Raw genomic sequence first — 6,138 nt, forward strand, 5'->3', positions numbered from 1 at the left:
CTAAATGTAGAACACATCGTCTCCTTAAAAATAATAAAAAACAATCAACTAAGAATAAAAGTAATTCAAACATTGCATATTCGAAGACATTTACTCGTTAATCTATTAAACATTGAATCTTGTACTATATCAATGATGTGCTAAAAGTAGTCTTAATATTATTAACTAAAATTACGCTAATATAGACACTAAGTAATAAATTCTAGACTCTTAAACTTAACTAAACTACTAAACGGCAAGTCAAACGGTCGACTCTAGTACAACTAAGTAAGTCCGGATATCGAACCCACAGGACTCTTTAAATTACGTTAACTAGCTAAATTTAGACTTAACTACAGACACGACTATTTATTATTGGGGGGTTTTACTTAAAACTAATATTAACTTAATCACCAAGACTTAAAACTGACTTAACCCTGGACTTAATTCGAATGATGACAAGATAACTATCTAGGCTAGAATCCCCGAAATTTCAGTTATCAATTAACCCGGAATAATACTTAGTTATGGAACTGGGATCGTAAAATAAATGCTTAAGAGAAAACCCGAACAGGACCCCTGACCCTTCTCAAGACACACCTATGGATTTCTAATAAGTTTTAACGTACACCAGTATTAAAAATCAAGTTTCCTTACAAACTAGTTCCTTTATACGAAATCCTACCTTACAGCGCGGAAATCAAAGGGAGTCTAATTTATTCAATTGACTCGATAGACAAAGTTAACCGATCAAACCCAGACGGACTACTTACGAAGAACTAAATCGCAATCCTGATCAACAAAGACCTTTTAATAACCTAGCACCTTACAGCTTTAGGTTAGCAGCACCCTTAGATTTATTTGATTAACTAATATTATTCATATGATATTAATGCATATCAATCATAAAATAATGAAGAACACAAAGTAATTGACCTAATAGCGACCTATCATAATGACAAACAATAATCAAGGCAACTATGAAATAATAATAATTAATCAAACAATCCTAAATATCCATATGCATCAATTTAATATAAGTAAACCTTTTACTAGTTCATAAAACCATAACGATAATAAATCCAAAGTCAAAATCAAACATCAAAATAGGTTCATCATAAGCGTAGGCAGTCCATAATGTTTAGCCTAGCATCTTAAAATCAAACAAAACAATAATAGACGAAATCATGGCGACAATAAATAAGAACAAATGAATATAGGAGATAAAACCCGGTGTCTTCGTCCTTGAATATTAAGCACTTCGCCGGCTGATTCCTCGACTCCAAAGTTGCTGGAAACTGACCTCGGATGCCTCGGAATCACCAAATTCGTCTGGAACTTCAGGGTATGCTTAATGGTGAGTTTAGGGGTCTTTTTTATAGGCAACAGGGGTCCAAAAATAAGTTAAGACGGTTAACAAATGAAGATTGTGGAACATGGGTGCTGACATTGGGCCGCCGCGCTCCCTCCCCGTCGCGCGGCGCTCCGGTGAAAGGGGGGGGCCTGGCCGGCCTAGTCGGTCCGGTTTTCTCTTGGTTCGGTCTGGTTTGTTTCCTGACTTGTCGGTTCTTCGGTTTGGCTTGTTTTTGCTCATTTTTCGCCCTCTTTTCAACGGAATTAAAACCCAAAATCTTAAATATAAAACCAAGGTAGTAGTATACAAATCTTACGAGAAACCGAACATAAACTAATAAAATATTAAATAAATGTACATGGGATTAACATATATTAAACGTTATATCAAATATCCCCACACTTAACCTTTTTTGGTCCCTGAAAAAGTCTCATTGCAACGGGATCAGAATCGGAGAAATACAGTCTTACAAACATATATGTTATCTTTAAAATTTAGAACAACGCAAAAACTGCGATCACCGATATTGTTGTTCACTTAAACCCATGCCTTTGTCTTTACCGGGACAAGTAAGATCCAACTATTATTATTATTATTATTATTATTATTATTATTATTATTATTATTATTATTATTATTATCTAGTGGAATCCACAGTCAAGACCCGTTTTATTTTTGATTTTACCGGATCAAACCACCCCAACTTGACTTAAACCTCATAATAGCAGATTAAAACATTGTTGCACATTTTTCATGAACAGCTAAGACGATCAAGGATATTGTTTATCCACCTAAATTTAAACATCAAAGTATACCAAGCAGCCATTAGATACGATTAAGGTTCAATTATTCAACTAACTAGCAAGTGTTCCCCACTACATGACATACCCCCGTTATCAAGCAATACCTCCGACCCATTACCACACGTGATTTTACAAGTTTCCATATGTCGGTTTACATACGTCGTGTCTCTAGTTGATCATGTTCTTAATGGTATGGGATGCAAGTAAGAGGACCACGTATGACTAACAGCGGGATGATCACTGGATCATCAAGATTTTACTTCACTGTAATTGATGTAAGTGAGTGTAATGATTGTAGTAAACTGCGGGTTTATGCTTAAAAGCTTTTATTTATTTAAATATCCGAAGATACCTAGATGAACAACCGTAAAAAGACCCGTGGTCTCCGAACCCGAGGCATGCCATCAATACAGGATTTAAGGCTATAAAACCATACGCCTATGAAGTGTTAACCACTAAAACTAGAAGTATAAGATTTTAAGTTTATATCACAGGCTACATGGTACACTTTAACATTTAAACCTACCCAAGCATCGTATGATAGCGTATTCAGATTTCTATAAAATTTATAATTTTCTACAATCAAACTAAAAATGAGGCTTGAGTATGGTCCGACCTTTCATCTCGTATTTTATACAGACTTAACATATATCCCACTAAAAATCATATTTATCGATAAAAACCAACTATCAAACTGCCATTTCATTCTCAAGGCTGAGCCTATAGACACATCCCAAGTTAAGTGCGTGTTCTTTTAATTATATCTTATTATTAGTAGTTTGAAAAACCGATTCCTGATAAGTATCCTCATCTCTCATTTATACGCAAAAAGAAACAAAATCAAGGGACATTTTTCAAAACCCCCCCTTTTTTTTAAATAAAATTTTAACTACGACTCAAGTATCCTATCCCCACACTTAAATTTAGCATTGTCCTCAATGTAAGGATAAGGACTAAAAATAAAAATAAAATCGAAATACAAAAACCTAAAAACCTAAAAAGAAAAACAAAAAGAAAAATAAACAAGCAAGATAAATAATGGAAAAGACTTAGCTGGTAATGTGCGCCTGAAAATTTGATGCCAAAGTCTTCATCCATGAATGCCCTCTAACTCCGAACATACGCATCAAAACCCAACCAATGAATAAAACATGATTAACAGCAGCAAATAATAAAAAGAATATAGGTCGGCTGCTCCAACCCCACACTTAAATAAAACCGTATCTCAGCAACCATCTCATAAGCAACCCTAGAACAACCTGAAAATAAGAGAAGAAACACCCCGACAGACCAAAGAAATAAAACCAAAATAAAAATAAAAATAAAACGAAAACATAGTACCGGGTTGCCTCTGTGAAGCGCTAAGTTTACAAAAGAGTCTTCAGCCGGACTCGTTCCCAAAACCTCAATCAGGAGGCTTCTCCTTTATCCTCTTCCCATCAGTGCTTCTCAACACTCTCCTTTTACAACTAGTTGGGAAGAAACTAGTTTTCAAATTCATGTGGGCCCAATAATAAGCATTCAGCTTGATTCACCAATTATTGAAATTCTGAGGATGTGACAAATTCGGCACACTTTGATTTCTGACTCCAGATATCCTCCTTCTTGGGGCTCTTGATTTACGTGGTGATCCACGAACGAGTATCTCTAAAAACCTGCCAGTTTTACCGTGCACACGCGGATGATGTTTCACAATGAGATGCAGTTCTTTATTCTTCAACCCTTCGGATATCTCATGTGATTCCTCTTTGGAAATTAGCTTCTCAACCGGCTCCCCAAATAACAATACTTCAAGCTCTTTAATATCTCTTTCGGGGTTAAAATCTCTCTCATCAATATCAGCTAAACCCAATAACTCTTCTCCAAATTCATCTCGAAACTCGTCCTCTCATGAGAGAATACTCTCTTCTATCTGATTCTGCAAACTAACATCCTCAAACTCTATCACCGGCTTACTAAGTTGTATTCGACATTTTAAGCCTGACCGAAACTCATCCATAAAATCCCCAAGCGGTGTACTTGGATTCATGCTATGGACGACACGCATGAAATCAATGAATATCTCTTCTGGATGAGGTATGTAATCCATCATTGCACGAGATGAGTCCTTGCAACCAACAATATTCCCTATCCTATCATATATCGGGCAAACTTTGGGCTCATAGTAGCACTCCATGAAGATCACTGCAAAGATAAACTTAAACAGAAAAGGATCACGAGCACCAAATAGTAGTAATAAACAATATATTACAGAAATTTAAACTAAAATACATTAACCTAACTCCTACGACTCAAAAACAAAACAAAATACAAATAGCACGTATGTAGCAAGTAAGTCTAATCAAAGCTATTAACGCAATTGCCAAGAGTCCCCGGCAACGGCGCCAAAAACTTGATTTGCTAAAAGTAGTCTTAATATTATTAACTAAAATTACGCTAATCTAGACACTATGTAATAAATTCTAGACTCTTAAACTTAACTAAACTACTAAACGGCAAGTCAACCGGTCGACTCTAGTACAACTAAGTAAGTCCGGATATCGAACCCACAGGACTCTTTAAATTACGTTAACTAGCTAAATTTAGACTTAACTACAGACACGACTATTTATTATTGGGGGGTTTTACTTAAAACTAATATTAAACTAATATTAACTTAAACACTAAGACTTAAAAACGACTTAACCCTGGACTTAATTCGAATGATGACAAGATAACTATCTAGGCTAGAATCCTAGAAATTTCAGTTATCAATTAACCCGGAATAATACTTAGTTATGGAACTGGGATCGTTAAATAAATGCTTAAGAGAAAAACCCGAACATGACCCTTGACCCTTCTCAAGACACACATATGGATTTCTAATAAGTTTTAACGCACACCAGTATTAAAAATCAAGTTTCCTTACGATCACATAATTAATTACAAACTAGTTCCTTTATACGAAATCCTACCTTACAGCGCGGAAATCAAAGGCGGTCTACTATATTCAATTGACTCAATAGACAAAGTTAACCAATCAAACCCTAGACGGACTCCTTACGAAAAACTAAATCTAGCAATCCTGATTAACAAAGACCTATCAATAACCTAGCACCTTACAGCTTTAGGTTAGCAGCACCCTTAGATTTATTTGATGAACTAATATTATTCATATGATATTAATGCATATCAATCATAAAATAATCAAGAACACAAAGTAATTGACCTAATAGCGACCTATCATAATGACAAACAATAATCAAGGCAATTATGGAATAATAATAATTAATCAAACAATCCTAAATATCCATATGCATCAATTTAATATAAGTAAACCTTTTACTAGTTCACAAAACCATAACGATAATAAATCCAAAGTCAAAATCAAGCATCAAAATAGGTTCATCATAAGCCTAGGCAGTCTATAGTGTTTAGCCTTGCATCTTAAAATCAAACAAAACAATAAAAGACGAAATCATGGTGACAATAAATAAGAACGAAAGAATAAAGGCGATAAAACTCGGAGTCTTCGTCCTTGAATATTAAGCACTTCGCCGGCTGATTCCTCGACTCCAAAGCTGCCGAAAATTGACCTCGGACACCTCGAAACTCACCAAATTCGTCTGCAACTTCAGGGTATGCTTAATGGTAAGTTTAGGGGTCTTTTTATTGGCAACAGGGGTCCAAAACTAAGTTAAGACGGTTAACTGTTGAAGATTCTGGAACATGGGTGCTGACGTTGGGCCGCCGCGCCGCGCGGCGGGCTCCTCCCTCCCCGTCGCGTGGCGCTCCGGTGATAGGGGGGGGGGTGGCCGGCCTAGCCGGTCCGGTTCTCTCCTGGTTCGGTCCGGTTCATTTCCTGACTCGTCGGTTCTTCGGTTTGGCTTGAATTTTAACGTAATAGGTAAATAGTGATTGATAGGGTTAGAGCATGTGAATTGGGATGACAAAAATTCTGAATATGATTGGCATCGCAAGTTTGATTTTGAAATTGAATTAAAGTAATTAAAATAATTAAGA

Source organism: Bidens hawaiensis, unplaced genomic scaffold, assembly GCF_021521415.1.
Source record: "Bidens hawaiensis isolate Kalapana, Puna unplaced genomic scaffold, B.hawaiensis_p1.1 tig00002438_1, whole genome shotgun sequence".
Classification (NCBI taxonomy): Eukaryota; Viridiplantae; Streptophyta; class Magnoliopsida; order Asterales; family Asteraceae; genus Bidens; species Bidens hawaiensis.